An 18,839-nucleotide genomic window follows, 5' to 3' on the forward strand; every position below is an offset into this window, starting at 1 on the left:
GGCGCCGCAAGGCGGAGGATTAGCCTAGTGAGCTGCGGCACCGGCCCCGGCTGCTCCTCTTCTGATCCAGCTCTCTGCTATGGCCTGGGAAGCAGTAGAAGATGCCCCAAGTCCTAGGGCCCCTGCATCCACGTGAGAGACCCGGAAGAAGGTCCTGGCTCCTGGCTTTGGATTGGTGCAGCTCCGGCCTGTGGCCATCTGGGGAGTGAACCAGCAGATGGAAGACCTCTCTCTCTATCTCTGTCTCTGTCTCTGTCTATCTCTGTAACTCTGTCTTTCAAATAAATAAAATAAATCTTTGAAAAAAAAAAAGAATGTAAAAAGGAGTCAAATAGTATATATCTAAAGCTTGAAAAATGATTTATTTTTGTGAATTTTTATGAAGAATTACGGACTTGCTTTAATATATGGATAAATGTATCTACCACTGATAATTGGAGATCGCTTGTAGTAACATTTTACTGCACATGCAAATGGCTATGTTCAAATAGCAAGATATTTTGACCATGCTTATAAAAGGAATCTGTATCAGAATTCAATATTAGTTTCACCCTTTCAAAATTCTGAATTTCTTCTACCCATATTAGGTAGCCAGTACTGGAACCTAAGAAGTCCCAAAAAGAAAAACATAAGTGTTTCTTTTTTTATTATTGCTCTATGTAAGGTGAAATCTTATGTTTATGTCTGCAGGGAAACCAGAGAGAGAAATGTAGAGATGCTCATCAGCAATCCTTTCAGAATAGTAAGAGCATGTTGGTACCCTCAAAAATTTGTATTCTAGGGCTCATATATTAGTGAAACTGGCTTAAAAAGATGGATACTACTAGACAATGACCCTCAGTGAGGCTAAAAGAGAAGATGCCATAAAATATGCATTTGAAAACCTAAGAGACCTAATGTACAGTATGATGGTTATAATCAATAATACTGCACTGTAAATTTGAAATTTGTTAAGAGAGTATATCTCAAATAATCTTACCACAAAATGGTAATTGGGCCGGCGCCGCGGCTCACTAGGCTAATCCTCTGCCTTGCGGCGCCGACACACCAGGTTCTAGTCCCGGTTGGGGCGCCAGATTCTGTCCCGGTTGCCCCTCTTCCAGGCCAGCTCTCTGCTGTGGCCAGGGAAGGCAGTGGAGGATGGCCCAAGTGCTTGGGCCCTGCACCCCATGGGAGACCAGGAGAAGCACCTGGCTCCTGCCTTCGGATCAGCGCAGCGCGCTGGCCATAGCGCACCGGCCACAGCGGCCATTGGAGGGTGAACCAAAGGCAAAGGAAGACCTTTCTCTCTGTCTCTCTCTCTCTGTCCACTCTGCCTGTAAAAAAAAGAAAAATTTAAAAAATGGTAATTACGAACTGATGGATATGTTAATTAGCTTGATTGTGGTAATCATTTCACAATGTACACATATAGCAAAAGATCGCATTGTATACTTTGGTTATATGCAATTTGTATTTGTTGTTATACTCTGCATAAGGCTGGAGGAAAAAGGCAGGCAACATAAGCATGTGATATGCCATTTTTACAGTCAAATTAGGAATCTAATATGACATGCCAATTAACTAGGTCTCTCTTGAACTCAAGTTTTCAACTATTTATCAGACAATATCAGATAAGATTGTGAATCTAGGGAGACATTAAAAACATTGTGAGGGGTGGGCATTTTGCCTAGTGGTTTTATGCCTGCATCTCATTTCAGAATGCCTGCTTCAGCACCCACCTGGGACTTCTGATTCCAGGTTCCTGTCAGTGCAGATCCTCGGAGGCCATGGTGATGGTTCAAGTAATTGGGGTTCTTGACACGCACTGGGCAGATCTAGATCACATTCTGGATCCTGACTTCAGCCCCCCACCCCCAGTCCAGCAATGGCAAGAATTTGGGGAGTGAACCAGTGGATGCCTGCAGGCTCTCTCTCTCTCTCTCTCCCCCCCCCCCTCTGCCTTTCTGCTTCTCAAATAAATTACATTAAAAATCAAAATTGAAGAAGTTGCTAAACTCAAATATTTAGCCTGAATTCTCCTTTGACGTTAGTAAGCCATAATACATGCCTACACCTTTCTGTTTATCAGTGAGACCTTTTTAAATCAGCCCAGCCATTAATTACAATCTCTGTAAGATAATTCTTTCAAAAATATTAAATGCCACAGATATTTGTTAATGAATTGGATGAATTGTTGGGTCTCTTGTGATTGAAATTGTTTAAAAATGGGACGTATTAACATATGAAGAATCAAATGTGACAGAAGAGGATCAGGATGGAGAGACTGATATTTTTACAATGTAGATGTCACTGGAAACACTTAACTGTGCAAAATAGTTTTATCTTTTTCTTTTAACTATATCATTTCAAACTTATTTTTTGAACGAAGTAGTTTGGTAAACTGAAGGCAAAGTTCTACTTAGTTTTATTCTGGATATAAATTTTGGAGCAAACCATTTAGAAAATTTGTTTTGAATTGGCCCGTGTAAAATTACCTCTTCTTAAAGGAATGAAATAGCTTTAATAATATGCTATTTACTATTTTGTCTTGAATGTTTTGTACAGTTTGTTTTAGAATTGTGTAACTATGTGATTGAAAAACTGTAAAAGAAATAGCTAAAGTGAATGAACCTATTCTTTACATCTGCAAGATATTGCATTTGATTTTTTTAAAATTATAAATTGAAAATCATCAATAGTGTTTAAGACCTTGGCAACTTGAAAACCTATTGCAATTACTACAACAAAATTAAGTCAATGTGTTTGTGTATGTGTATGTGTGTATGCGTGTGTGTGTGCGCACATGTGTGTGTGTGTTGAGGATGTTGTTAGCTGTACGTGTTTATGCCAATGGTCTTTGGAAAACTAATAGAAATTCAGAAGATATTCAGCAAATAAAAAGTAAATATCAGCTTCACTTTACCTCTGTCTATAGGCAAACTATTTATAAAACCACATTAATAAGTATAATATCTGCTCATGTTTCAGAATTACACTAATGAAGACAGTAAGGTGTCTCACATGATTTTTATGCTTCCACTTGCATATTATTTTATTTTAAAAATAGAATTACACACTATACATTTTCTGTGTATTATTGACCAAGCCAAGTTAGTTAAAATTTATGCTTTCCGAAATGAACAGTGTGTCCATTATCAGCTTATTGGTGAAAATGCTTTTACAGCAAAAATCATTCTTTTTTTTCCTCAAAGGACCCATCCTTAGGAAAAAAAAAAGATTCGTGTTAATATTTGTCCCCAAAGAAGTTCTGGGTTTGATATCTAAATAAGAATTTCACATTATTTTTGTCACTTTCTAGAAACCTAACCAATGCCATGGTTATTTATTGGTTTAATGAGTTCATGTGACTGTTTAATAATGAGTAAATGAACAAATAAATAAAATTCCCTGATTGTCTATCTGTTGAAAACTAAGCTGGTTACTGAGGATAAAAAGCTAATAAAGACATTGTTTCTGCCTTTGAAATGTTCAGTCTAGTGAATATAAGCTTATTAGTGAACAATATTTCAAACATGTGGATGAAAACTCAACTAATAGATGTAGGCTAGTGTTCAGTGATTATCATCCCTATTTGCACATCCAAATCACCTGTCAAGCTGATAAAAAAAATAAAGATAGCTAAGCTTTAACGCAGATCTGCTCTAGCACAATCTCATGGGATACATTCTGACCTCCACATGCAATTTTAATGCACAACCAGTGTTGTGAATCACTGGTCTAGACAGTGATCAAATAAAAGGTCACTTTTATCAAAATGGTTAATATACTGGGCCACTGATGATTCAGCTCATTTGCCTCATTCTATTAGTGAGAGAAGGTGAAGTCCTTTTTTTCCTAAATTAAAACAAAATAGGAAAATGCTGAAGAATCTTCAATATGTAATTGCTTATTAGGTTAACTGTCCATTCTCAGCACATAAAACAAATATTTCAATATACTGAATTTTATTAGTATAAGACTTTATATCTACTTTTTTTAGTGAATTGATGTCAACTTCTAGAGAGATTTGCAAGCTAATCATGTCTTCTCTATCACAATATTGAATAAATGGGTCAACTGCACACATATACGACTTTTTCTGCACCCATTTTTAACTTTTTATAATGTTGAATATGTCAACTTCTACTTTAAATATGTCTCAATAATTTAAAGATGTTACATGTTCATAGAAAATCATATCCTGTATCAGACATCTACCTCAATTTTCTGGATTGACAATGACAAGTCATATGTATGGAAACTAGAATAGACTAATTGTAAATATACTTAATTTAGATAGAAATTATGCAGAGAAAACCACTTTAAAGTGAACAGCCTTTTGTTTCTTGAACTGTACCATGGCATAGCTGAACATATACAAAAGTGAATGATTAAGATTATTTAGGAAATAACGTTTCTAATTTTGAGAACATTGGTTGATATGTGTGTTTACACTATTTAGTAGAAAGTATGTAGAGCTGACATAGAGAAATACTTAAAAAGGAAGATTAAATATCATCTTTCTTGAAAGCAAACCACTATTACGTATTATTTTCCAACTGGATATGAAAATGTAAATAAATTGAAAAATCTCAACTTTGTAAGTTGAATTTCTCTATCAAAATTATTTTTGTACAAAATTAGCTATTATATATAAAAACATAGAAAAGTAATAATGACACATTATCTATTAGATCAATTGATAACTGATGACATGATATATGAAGATCTTTTAAAATCAGTCATGGTAATTTTTTTTCGTATTCAACTATATAATAAATTTCTAGGAGTAGTATTGTCATATTTTGATACACATGACCAAAGTTTACTTTTAAAAGCATTTATTTTTTGTACTACCAGAAGTTCTTATTGGAATTTCTCAATAGAAGATTATTATAAACTACAAATATTAATAGTACTGCATTTTCCTTTTTTGGTATTTACTGTTTTCTCTGTATTATTGTTTAGAAGGCAATGTCTAAAACAATTTTAAAGAAGTGGTGATTTTAGTTTATTACTGATTTTAATGAAATTGTCTACAGTGTTTCTCTGTGCAATATGATGTTGCCTATTGGTTCGATGCGCAGAAGGATTTAATTTTAAGGATCATTATAGCATTGTTTATAATAGAATGAAACTGAGAAAATCTAGAAATCTGGATAACTACATTTATTATGGCATGCTTATATAATTTAAATATTATATAATCATCAAAAATCTCATTTTATAAGTGTATTTAATAAAATCATAAATAATGACCCCTGTTTTGTCAAAAAATGATCACAGTATATACAAAGGAACAAGATGAAAGAATTTGTACTACTAAGCAGAATTTATTACTGTTGAATTTGTAGGGCTGTAGTTAATTTTTATGATTTTTCTATTTTATTTATTTTTCTGCATCTACAAACTTACTTCAATTAATGTATATTATTTTATAGCCAGAAAGGAGTCATTTAACAATAAACACAAGTTACAATGTTCAAATCAGATGCTAAATGAAAAAAATTCTTTGCTTATTAATCAATCAATCATACTTGGATTGCTTACAACTAACTATATGGTGATAAAATATAGTTATGTACTTGCGCCCATTTGTTCATCTCTTATTACACAGTTAAAAAGGAAATAGAGACATGGGCCTTTAGCCTAGTAGTTAAATGCCCATATATCATGTCAAAGTACCGGGTTTGGTACCCAGCTCAGTTTCTGATTCCAGCTTCCTGCTGGAGGCAGCAGTGATAACTCAAGTACTTGCCTTTCTGCTCCCAGGTTTGGTCTTGATCTTGGCCCATTCCCAAATATTGCAGTCATTTGACAGATGAATCACAGAATAGGAGTTATTTCATTCTTTATGTATATGTCTCTTTCTACTTCACTTTCTCTCTGGCTCTCCATTTCTAAAATCAATAAATAAAATCTAAGGGAAAATGACCTCTCTGTATATACAATGAAGATACAAACACATTAGCTCTACATCTTCTTCCCACTTCTTTATAGAACTTACACTCCTAGTTATGTTAGTTCAAATTCCAATTGATAATCTCCAACCAACTACCTTAAATTTTTAATCATGTAAGAAATTTTATCCTGTTTTACCCCCATCTCATTCATTAGTGCCCATTTTCTTATTTTTTTGAGAGGGATGGATGGAGGGAGAGTGTGTGTGTGTGTGTGTGTGAGAGAGAGAGAGAGATCCATCTTTCTGGTTTACACACCAAATGTCAAAACCCTGGGAACTTAATCCAGGTCTACCACATAGGTGGCAAGAGCCCAATTATTTGAGCCATCACTGCATTAGCAAGAAGCTGGAGTCAGGATTCAGAGATGAGTATTGAACCTAAGTACTCTATTATGGGATGTGGGTATCCTAACTGCTAGGCAGAAATGCCTGGTCCCAGCCCTTATTTTTACTTATTAAAATTTTTACTCATTTGAGAGACTGAGAGAGTGAGACAGTCCCTATTTTTAATTCCAAACTCCACTACCTTAGTCCTGGACCTTATCTCTTATCTTTGTCTTAAATCAGCATTCTTCAAACTAATTTACCTACCTTCAAATTTGCCTTCCATTTTCCATTATCATCTTTAATTATCTCAAAATATTTGGCAACATATAATTTCCCTACACAAAGATTTCATATGCATATTCCTATATGTATCCACAAATGAGCCTGAGCTGAGTCACAAAGAACCACTCGAAGTTTACCGTGTAAATAGAATGACAAAAAGTATACCTTTCCACCATGAAAAATATGAATGAATTTGCGGAAACTAAAACCAACATGCTGTGTAGTCGAAAATTACAACTAATTTGATATCCCTAAAGCATAAGCTATGAACCAGTGATGAATGATATCTAAAACAGAAAAGAACACATCACAGAGAATTTTGTACGCTGTATTAAAAACTAGGGTATTGATTCTAAAAATTATGAGATCATAATGAAAGATTTCAAGAGAAATACTGCATTCATTGGCTGTGTGGATCTAATTTTAGTGGAATAAGACTACATATGTGAATGCCAGCTATGTAGCTATAGCAACTGTCCATCTAAAATATAAAGAGGACTAAAATTTGAGAGTTTAGTAGAGATATCAAGTAATAAATGCTACCCTTTGTGTATGAGTGTAGAATCTAAAAGTAAAATATTTGTATTTAAATATCAAATTTACTGATTTTAATGAAATTTACTGATTTTAACTGATTATGGGGCCGGCGCTGTGGCTCACTAGGTTAATCCTCCGCCTGCGGCACCAGCATCCCATATGGGCGCCGAGTTCTAGTCCTGGTTGCTCCTCCTCTGCTGTGGCCTGGGAGGGCAGTGGAGGATGGCCCAAGTACTTGGGCGCCTGCACCTGCATGGAAGACCAGGAAGAAGCACCTGGCTCCTGGCTTTGGATAGGCGTAGCTCCGGCCGTAGCGGCCATTTGGGGGGTGAACCAATGGAAGGAAGACCTTTCTCTCTATCTCTCACTGTCTAACTCTATCTGTCAAATAAAAAAAAAAAAATTACTGATTACTCTCTGTGTGATAAATTGTGAGGCTTGGTCTCATTTTCCCCATCAATGAAATAGGGAAAATTATGTCTATAATATGAAAGCCCTTGAAAAAGTACACATCATGAAAAACATATTCATGTACTTCAAAAATTTTGCACCAAATTACATTTATCCTTTCAACTGCATTTTCCCTGAAATTTTGAAGTACCCTCACATGAACTTTGAATGAAATAGCGAACTTAAAGCTTTTGACACCATGCCTCTAACACAGTAAATTTTTAAAAATATTATCTGCACTTATTTTAATTATTTTAACAATAACTTGAATTCAAAATCATAAAAAAATTTATTGGGATGAGACAGGGGGACGGTGGAGAAGAAAGCTTAGGTTTTTAGCTTGAGTGATTTAAGTGAATTAGTAGACATAGCTAATGGACCAGATGTGGGGAAAAGGCGTTGAAGGGAATCAATTCCTTACGGAGCTATAGCTGCATCTGTAGTTCCATTGACTGTGGACAGAGATATGTCCATAGAGAAGTTTGGTATATCAACGACTGAGGTGAGAGGCCAAAACTATATATGTAGATTATAACTCATCAGGATATAGATCATATATGCAATGAGGAATGTGAGGCTATAACTTTAAGAAAACAACGTTATGCTATTGACAGATGATGAGGTACCCAGAGAAGAGAACTAGAATTAAGAGAAGATATTAAAAAAAAAAAAAACACAAAAAGGTATATCATGGAAGCCAAGAGAACATAAGGAGTGAATAAATGAGAAAAAATATTGCATGGAGTAGAATAGCATGCAAATGAAAAATACTCTTTGAAGTTAGCAAGTTGGAGGCCACGGATAACTAAATGAGGACTGTGAGTAAGGAGAAGATGCGGGTACACACTAGATTCTCATGTTTTTTGGAGTGAAAAGGAATTCAGGAAACACATATAGTTAATGAGTAGGTTGAGTAGGATGTATGAGAAATAGTACTCAAAAAATGAATATCAAAACTCCTTTGACTAGATATCAATTATCTCCATAAACATGCCAAAAATATGACCTTAATATCTTACTAAATTTATCTCAAAGGTAGCTTGAAAATATGTCCCCAAAATGTGACATGTACTTTAGCTTATTTAATTCCTGCAGACTGGGACTTGGCCTTCTTCTCCATGTTCCCAGATTCTATTGTAGGTCCACACCATGTTTATATCCTCTATGAATTTTTTCCAAAATACTTTAGCCCACAGTGAGTTTTCTCTTCAACTTAAAATTGCAGTTACTCCTATATCACCGTGTATTTCAGGTATTCATTTTTGTAGGTGTGCAACATGTAAGCCTAGGTAATACATGTGAATTCTGAAACTAGTTTTTAAATTACCTAATTTTAAAATGAAGAAATTAAGAGAATAATATCTAACATAACACAATGGTCAAATTTTTGTCATTGTAAATAATATACAAGCTTCAAATATATAAATTTATACATAGAAAAAGAACTGGAGACTATTCGTCCAAATGCTAAAACGTGTTAATTTTGAGTGGCACAATTATAATACAATTTAATACAATTCCTATTTCCATCACAGTGTTTTTTCTTTATTTTCTAAATTTTCTACCATATTTTTTTTTTGACAGGCAGAGTGGATAGTGAGAGAGAGAGACAGAGAGAAAGGTCTTCCTTTTGCCGTTGGTTCACCCTCCAATGACCGCCAAGGCTGGTGCGCTGCGGCCGGCGCACCACGCCAATCCAAAGGCAGGAGCCAGGTGCTTCTCCTGGTCTCCCATGGGGTGCAGGGCCCAAGCACTTGGGCCATCCTCCACTGCCTTCCCTGGCCACAGCAGAGAGCTGGCCTGGAAGAGGGGCAACCGGGACAGAATCCGGCGCCCCGACCGGGACTAGAACCCGGTGTGCCGGCGCCACTAGGTGGAGGATTAGCCTATCGAGCCACGGCGCTGGCTACCATAAATTTTTTAATCATGAAAACTAAGCATAGTAGCAATTAAAAAATTGTCACCTGAGTTGAAAAATCTATCAACTATCCACTGGAAACTTACAGATGTATGGTTTAATTTGCTAATCCAATATAAATAATTTGATTAGCACTAGGTTATGATGGAAACATAAGTTTTAATTGAAAAAGTTATTTAATAGATTCTAGATGATTCATAGTATAAAGTTTCATACTATATTTTAGGCAATTCAGTTTCCATAGGGTGTGAATTCTAATCATGTTGCACCTAAACTCTGGTAACACTACTTATATTGAGACATATATGGCTTTTAAATGTTTATGTTTTTTCTACTTGAAAGAGCGGGAGAGAAAGAGAAAGAGAAAGAGAGGGAGAGAAATCTTCTATGTGCCAGCTCACTCCCTAAATACCTGCAACAACCAGGGCTGAGCCAGGCTGAATCCAGGAGCACGTAACTCTATCCAGGTCACCCACATGGGAGGCAGAGACCCAAACACTTACGCTTCCTTCTCTGTCTGCCAGGATGCACTAGCAAGAGGCTGGATCAGAAGCAGTGTAGCTACCACGATGAACAATGCATGCCTCCCAACACCCCCCCATATATATATATATGTATATATACATATATATGTATATATATAAACATATAATATATTATATATATATATGTTGCTTGATAACCAGTATCTGAACCAACAAGCTGATGCTGAACTTTACTTGGATGGGTAAATGTAGGGAGGTCACCCAACTGTTGCAAAAAAAAAAAAAAAGCAGCTTTTTGACTGTAATCAAATCATCTAAACAAAGCCAAATTCCAAATGAGATTTTGTCTCAACGTTTTATCTTGGACAACTTTTTAATAAGAGCTCTCTTTTGTAAGTTAGCTATACATGTACATGGAATAGTGGAGTTTTTCTTCAATTTCAAAGGGAAAAGAGAAAAATAGCTAATGTTTTTAAATCAAATAAGAAGCCATATTCTTATTATTTTATTTTATTATAAACCTGCCACCTCCAAAGGTCTCCTCCTTGCCTCTGCAAGCTATCCCATCTTCCTTAATTGTCATGAAAAATCCAAGGTTTTAAGGAATTTGATTCCATGTGCTATGACCTATTCAAAGAAATAATTCATAAAATACAATTCACAAATTAGAAGGTAACATTCAGAAACACAGGAATCTTCTAGACTCCCACAGATAATCAAAAGTTGGCCACTTTGGATATTTGCATGAACTGTTAATAAGATATTTGTTATCAACAACCCATCCTTTTTGGTGTCTTGTGAGAGAGGAAACTAGATTGCAGGGCAGTATTAAAGGCATGTTTAGTTACACATAATTGATAAAAATTATCATTTATATATGGCTCTCGTTTTTCAAAAAAAATTTTTTTGTGGAAAATCACCTCATTTGAGGTTCTGAATAACACATTGTCTCCATTTTACCAATGAAGACACTGATTTTCAGAGGGGGATGATGACCCCTCAAGGTTACAACTAGATCTAATAGACAGGAAAGTCAAACAGCAACCATGGTCTTTCACCTAGCAAAGTTTTATTTTTGTAAGCTTTTCAGTTTGTTCTAATCCTAATACTATTCAATGTAATTTCAATACAGTTGTTATTCAGGTCAGAAAGTTATTACATACTAAATAAGTTGTTCTGTATTGTGAAGAATTCTGAACTGAAAGCAGGGACTTAATACTCTTCACCTAATTCCTATAAAATCTAACTGCATGATCTTAAGCAAATCACCTTCATTTTATCTTCATGTGAGTTTTTATGATCCTAGCACTAAGCCACCTTTGTTAATAATTTTCACATTTATTAACATAAAATTGTTTTCACAAGTTATACTGAAAAAGTCATCCACCTACAACTGAGGGGGTATTAAATTTAACATCATTGCACAGAGCAATACTCAATATCACTACTTGGGCCCCTATAAAGGACACAAATGGCAGAGATCAAGAGGCAACCATACTATGTATTGGTGAACTCTAGCTAAGCAGCTAATAAAATAGAATCACCTAGACTCTTGTTATGAGGTAGCTGTGGCATAGGGGCTTAAGTTGGGCTTGGGCAAATTGTTGAAGCTCTATGAGATGAGTTTGTTCAAATGTTTAATCTATAAAGTGAGTATATATTAATATCTAACTTGTAAGATTAGATGAATTATTCAACAGAGATGGGTCTTTATTTAGTGTCTATACTGTGCTGTGTATATTTTTATTCATTTGGTCCTCACAATCATATTAACTGAATATCTTGATATCATTGGAAATATGAAGCTGCTTAGCTTTAAAGAAGACAAAGATTGTACATCTAAAAACCTGCAAATATAGATTTGAAAAATGATCCGACTCTAACGTCCAGCATGTCCCACCACAGCTTACTTCTCAGTGTGTCTAGCCTTATGTCCGGCACCTATCAGACAGTCACAAAATTTCATTGAATTAATCCTTTTCTTCTTTTTGCAAATTTGTACTTTCAGAATTTAATACAGCAAAGGCATCTGATATATGTTCCCTAAGTGGTCTTAAGGAGTTAATGCAGCTTCCCAAACAAGTGTTGAACTTTGCCTATTTGGAACCAAATGTATTCAATAATATGGTATACTATTTATTGGACAGTATTAAAAATTAATGCATCAGTTACTACACATGAATTGAATAGTTAAATTAGGAAACACAATCCAGAAACAAACTAGTCTTCAAATTTCTGATATGCAGTCAAAAGTTAGTGATTGTAAATAATTAAAATGAAAATTCACATTGAACTTCATTTAGCAACTTTTGATAGATTTCCTTGATCTCATTGACCCACATTATATGTTTCTGATATTACCAATGTGTCTAATCAGGCTTGAAAATCCATAGCTGTACTTAATTTATTAAATTTTTCTTTTTTATTATTAATTGAAATAGAGACTGCATTTAAATGTTGTGATACACATATATACCTTCCTTTGTCAACATCATCTTGTGGCTTGCCAAAAGCAAGACATAAGAATTAATATTTTATTTTAAATATTTCAAAAGCAGATTTGGAAGAGGGAATTCCAACAAATAACCTGCAGAAAGTTCATTCAAACATTTTTGGGTATTCACTACATTCAAAGATTGTTCCAGAAGGGGGAGAAATTGCAAGAAGAGAGACTTCCTTGTCTGCTATTTGCATTTTTCCAACTGACCTATTCATGGAAAATTCTGTCTTATGGCACACATCTGCTAAGCATACATCTACTGATGATAGCACCTTCCAGAATGAACATGCTGATTGTCAGCTTTGTAAAAACTGGGGAAAAAATAACCATGTACAAAATCAGGTGCCTGAGATGAAAGGGAAGAGAATGAGTCTAGGAAAGTGTTGAAGATAATTGAAAAAATCTAGAAATAGGTTTTGAAGTAAAGTGCTAAAAGTGAAGGGCTTGTAGACCTCCTATCAGAAGCCACAGGAGCCATAGTACTGCCAGAATTGTGATATAGAATAGTAGAAGGAAACTTAAGTCAACTAGACTTAGCTATAGAGCCTTGCTCTGCTACTAGCTTTGTAACCTGAGATAGACAAGTAACATAAGTAAGGTGCTTAGTGCACTGTCTGACACAAATAGGTACTCAACAAAGGTCAGTTCTCTCACAGTCTTGTATTCACCATTTATCAAATTATAGAGGTAGACTAGGACACAACATGATCACTAAGGTTCCATTCTATCTCTAAAATAAAGGAAGATCGCAGCTGAATCTACAAATCACATAAAGATTATAGTGGGCAACTGTTTGGCTCAGCGGTTAAGCTGCCAGTTAGGATATGGTCATATGCACTGGAGTAGCTACACTTAATTCCATCTCCTAACTCCATCTTCTCGCCCTTGTTAGCATGTAGGGCAAGAACCAGAAGATGAGCTCTCTCTTGCTCTTGCGCTCGCTCTCTCTCTCTCTCTCTCTCTCTCCCTCTCTCTCTCCTTCTCTAAGTCTCTTGGTCTCTCAAATAAATAAATTTTAAAAAAGATTTTAGAAAATACTACAAGCGTGAGATTTAGATCAGTCAGTATAATAAAAGCAGCAGATTTGAGAGCATTATCAGCATAATTCAAGTAAAAGGTTTCTTGAAATCTGAAACGCTTGTTCCTATTGTAAGAATATAATCTTTATCTTAGTTTTTCTTTTGAAATTGGGATCTAAATTTTTTACTTAAGTTGTATTCACTCTAGTTTCATATATCTATATGCACAATATATGTATATGTTATATATTTATAATGTTTGTAATTATATTATGTATTATATGTGTATCACTTAAAATGTATTGCATATAATGTTAATATTATATATCTCTGTATGGAAATTGAACCTAAATGGAGATCTTTCTGAGTCGTAACATTCCTTTGGGCAGGGGGCATCTTCAGAGGGAATATATCTGACTATTCGATGTTTCTAACAAAGGAGAGGGTTAAATATGGAAAGAATATTCAAGAATGATGAGTTGAACAAGGGCCAATGCTAGGCATTTCCACAGAGAGGCAAACTAAGAAACAGGTTGATGAAACTGAGGAAATGATAGAATCCATGGTTTTAACCTTTTGGCTGTGACATTTTCCTGTTAGACATTTGATCTTTCCAGGAGTAGCACCCTCTCCCTGTCTCAACCTCAGTTCAAACAATTCAATCACGTTGTTTTAGCCCTACAAACTGTACCTCCGTCGACGTGAAAAATATATTTTCAGAATAACAAGCTTTGTGGATAAATAAATTTTACTCTGCACATACTGTATATCTACATTGTGATGAATATTGTTACCACTGCTCAAGGAATAGGAGTTCAGTTGATTTGACTGAAGTATATCAGAGGGTGATACTATTGATAAAAATGTATTATAAGGGGGGCCAGCATTGTAGCACTGCAGATTAAGCTGCTGCCTTCAAAGCCAGCATCCAGATGAGTGGCAGTTTGAATTCCTGCGGCTCCACTTCCGATCTAGTTTCTTGTTGACATGCCTGGAAAAGCAACAGAAGATGACCCAAATGCCACCCTTATGAGAAACTGGATGTAGTTCCAGGCTGCTTTGGTCTGGCTCAGACCTGCCTAGCAATTGTGGTCATTTGGAGAGTGAACCAGCAGATAGATTCATTCTCTCTCTCTCTCTCTCTCTCTCTCTCTCTCTCTCTCTCCATCTCTCTTGGTCTCTCATTTTCTTTGTAAATCTGTCTTCCGAATAAATAAATGTAAATAAATAAATAAATCTTTTAAAAAATATATTGTAAGAGAGGATAGTAGAGAATTGTGTTCTAGGGTACAAAGGATCACCTTACACAGAAACTGTACAGGTGATTAAGGCTTTTTTCTTTATCTTAGCAGGATGGACGGAAATTAGGTAAGAGATAAAATACATGTCTCTCCGTGAACATGGTGGTCACAAGGTTACTTTGACTGAAATGAGGCCTGACCTACAGTATGTTTCTCATGTGTATTAACAGGACAAGGCACAAGGGGTGGCACTGTGGTGTAGTGGATTAAACTGAGGCCTGCAATGCTGACATCCCATATGGGCGCTGGCTCATGTCTGGGTTGCTTAGCTTATGATCCAGCTCCCTGCTAAAGGCCTGGGAAAGCAACAGAAGGTGGCCCAGGTGCTTGCTTGGGACCCTACTACGCATGTGGGAGACCAAGATGAAGTTCCTGGCTCCTGGATTTGGCCAAGCCCAGCCCTGGCTGTTGCAGCTATTTGAGGAGTGAACCACAGTGGATAGAAGATTTCTGTCTGTCTCTCCCTCTCTGTCTGTAATTCTGCCGTTCAAAATAAAAACTTAATCTTAAGACAAAAAAAGGACAGGACACAACACTATGTTAGTATCACTATACCTTTAGGTGGTAGTCTGGTGGTCTAACACATTTCACATACCAGACTAACCTAAAGAAAAGGAATGTTGACAAATCTATATTCAATTTTTCTTGGGGATTCGTATCAGAAGGGATAAATTTTTTTTCTCCATGAAACCACAAATGCAGTAACAAATTTAAAATTTCACACACAAACACAAAAAGAGTTGAAATAGGAATAGAGTGAAGACAGACTTGGCATTTAGTTATGCTACTTTTTTCAGTTACATTCATTTAATATAGAATTTTTTCTAAGAGAAAAATCAAAGGAAAAATAATTTGGGGCTCTATCATATTTTTTGAAAAGAGTTATGTTTTATGAATAATAATTCTCTATAATAATTCTCTCATTGCCTTGAAGGAAACAATTAGAAAAAAATGTAAAATAACACAAATATAGGGGGATTTATTTTCAATTGAAATATGACAATGTGGTCCTCCTTTACTTTTTTAATGCCATTGAGTGTTTGACCTTAAATCCAATCATTCACTTGACTATCCCTTTATAGAGTGCATAAGGTGTACGCACTAAAGAAAATAGTCTTTGACTTTAAGAATGTTAATAACTGCTGTTATTTTGTCTTGAATGGTTAGACAATCCTCAATAATTATAAGTGAGCTATCTTCTTACTCATGATGGTGCTCTTTACAAAAATAGATGAAGTGAGTGCTGAATCTTTGCAAAACATCAGATACTTTGGAAATTTGTTATACTAAAGCTAGTGTTCCAGCATCTTGATATAAGACTGTCTAGCAAAGATGTGAAAGAGAACCCAACCAAAACAAAACCCAATCTCCCAGGATGCTTCTTGCATATAATTTAGAAAGCCTTTTTTTCCTCATCATAATGAGGACAAAAGGAAAAAAAAAGGACTAATTTAAGAACTAGGTGGTTTATTTTCATCTCCTCTATTTCTAGGAAGCAGGTGGTATATTTGCTTTCACTGTGTGTGCCAAGAAGTACATTTCTTAAAATTGCATATAAATATGTCACTCGCAGTTTTAAGTAGAGATATGTGGTTTCTAAATTTTCAGGAGTACTCTACTCTGTTATAATTCAGACATCATCTACATTTGATATCTCATGATTTTTTCCTTCTGTATCTGTTTTTACAAAATTGGTAACTGATTTTCAGCTTGGAGGGGATGAAAAATGATTTCTATATGGGGTAACCATTATATCTCAGTAAAACAGTAATAATATATATATAAATATATATAATGTTCTAACCATAGTTGTCAATATCTGTGTATTTATGATGATACAACTTGGAAAATCTCTACAGAGGACAAGGAAATCTTTTTCTTGCCATATAGCATAATGGCAATGTTTTTGGAAAAATCTCATACTGAGTTGCTTCTTTTGCTAAAATGTCTATAAGTAGTATGTGGCTCTCTCAGCCCTATGTATACAGAGTACATCCAGCCCAACAAATGAATTAAGCTTTCCTCGGCCAGCGCCGCGGCTCAAAAGGCTAATCCTCTGCCTGCGGTCGGGGCGCTGGATTCTGTCCCGGTTGCCCCTCTCCCAGGCCAGCTCTCTGCTATGGCCCAGGGGGTGCAGTGGAGGATGGCCCAAATGCTTGGGCCCTGCACCCTCATGGGAGACCAGGAGAAGCACCTGGCTCCTGGCTTTGGATCAGCGCGATGCGCTGGTCTCAGCCTGCCGGTCGCAGGGGCCATTGGAGGGTGAACCAACGGCAAAGGAAGCCCTTTCTCTCTGTCTCTCTCTCTCATTGTCCACTCTGCCTGTCAAAAAAAAAATAAATTAAAAAAAAAAGAATTAAGCTTTCCTTTGATACTTTTTGAGTACAACTCCATAACAGGAAATGTAATCTAAATCCAAATAGCTGAAACAAGTATTTCTAAAACTAGTGAATAAAAGTACTGTAATAGTAATTTTCTGGAAATAGATTCTAGAAACTAATATTTAAAGATTATAGGATCTAGTCATTTAATTGATGGGTTTTAATATTATAAGAATTATGTATGTCGACACTAAGAAATAAGAAAAACATGAAAGAAAAAGGATATCATCCAGTCTTTTATTTTTTAATAAAACCACAGGTAGTAATCTTTCAAGTTTATCATATTCTCTCTGGAATTAAAATGATTTCTCAACTTGCTTTATCCCTGCAATTGCTCTTCTACATCACTAATCATGGCTTAGTTATAATTGTAGTCTCTATAGCAGTGTCTTATACAAAGCACCTTGTCATTTTAGTTCTGTTAAAATGTGCAGATTTTTGGAAGCACAAAAGTGCATGGTAAATGATATGGTCAGGGAACAGAGGGTAGTAGTTGTGAAAAAATATAGGGTGCCAAGAATGGTGGGAGATAGGATGACAAGTTGACCTGGTTATCATTGTGAAGTCCTCTGAAAAATGTAGCAAAACTCAGGCTTTATATGCAATGGAAAAAGACTCCAGAACTTTTCTGTCACAGGCTTCACTTGATCACATCTTTGTTTTAGAATGCACATTCTGGATAGGGGGTAACAATTTGAAAGGACAGAAGAAAGTAGAAAGTAAAACAATTTGTTAATAGTGGAACAAGTGTCTTGTGATGAAGATCTGAAAAAAGGAAGTGGCAAAAGGACAAATGTCAGAGGTATTTTAGAAGTGAGATCAACAAATCCTGTGGATCTACGTGAATGTGCCTGAGTAGAGGAAAGTGTTGCTGATACGTTCTGCAATAGGGTAAATACATTCCTGGTAGGGCCAAATATATACTTGCAAGGTAATTCACTAGTGATATTCACACACACACACACACACACACACACTTATATTTCTAACTATTATGATTAAAAACTGAGGTTTGGTATTTTGTCTCATGTGATTTTTTAAAAATCTGGTATACTCGGAGATTTTTATGTACAGAAAAATACAGAGTTTTTTTTTTTTAAACATACTTGCAGTTAAATTCCTTGGGCATTAGGTTTTAATAGCAGCCATCAAGGGCCTCAATTGCCCTGCATCCTTACCCCTCATGGCCAATCCCTCACTGTAATCAACAACATTCTCCACATTATCTTGCTTGCAGTAGAAGTTTGAGAAATATTTAGTCTGATTTGAACACATGGTAAATCTCATCATGTAGCACGTTTTATTTAATATGTTGGTTAACAAATTATATCATATTACCAATATTCAATGAATTAAATTACGAAAAATGCACAAAACTAAAACTTTAGTAAACAATTTAATTTTGTCTTCTTCATTGTTCTAGGTGATTTGAAAAGGATCAGTTACCTCACAATGTTGGTGAATAGGAGTGTCAGTAAATTTTTGGTTAATTCAACATAAGTAATGTGTTATATTATGAGGAATGTAGGATGTTATTGAGATAAAATATTTTAGAATCTTTGATGATGTTAATGAAATTGGTAGCCCCTGCTGACACCAACCACTTCAAAAAATATCAGAAGATGTGTTATTGCAATGAAGAAACAACTTTATTTATAGATATTCACTTAATACAGATTATACACACTTTATGCA

The 18,839-nt window shown here is 35.4% G+C and overlaps 1 protein-coding gene across 5 annotated transcripts in view; it reads right to left on the bottom strand.

Moving 5' to 3' along the window:
- Window positions 1–18,839, bottom strand: part of PCDH11X (protocadherin 11 X-linked) — a 751,842-nt gene that overhangs the window by 638,917 nt on the left and 94,086 nt on the right. The window lies entirely within an intron of this gene.

This window comes from Oryctolagus cuniculus, chromosome X, assembly GCF_051225735.1.
Source record: "Oryctolagus cuniculus isolate XC-2025 breed Fujian yellow rabbit chromosome X, ASM5122573v1, whole genome shotgun sequence".
Classification (NCBI taxonomy): Eukaryota; Metazoa; Chordata; class Mammalia; order Lagomorpha; family Leporidae; genus Oryctolagus; species Oryctolagus cuniculus.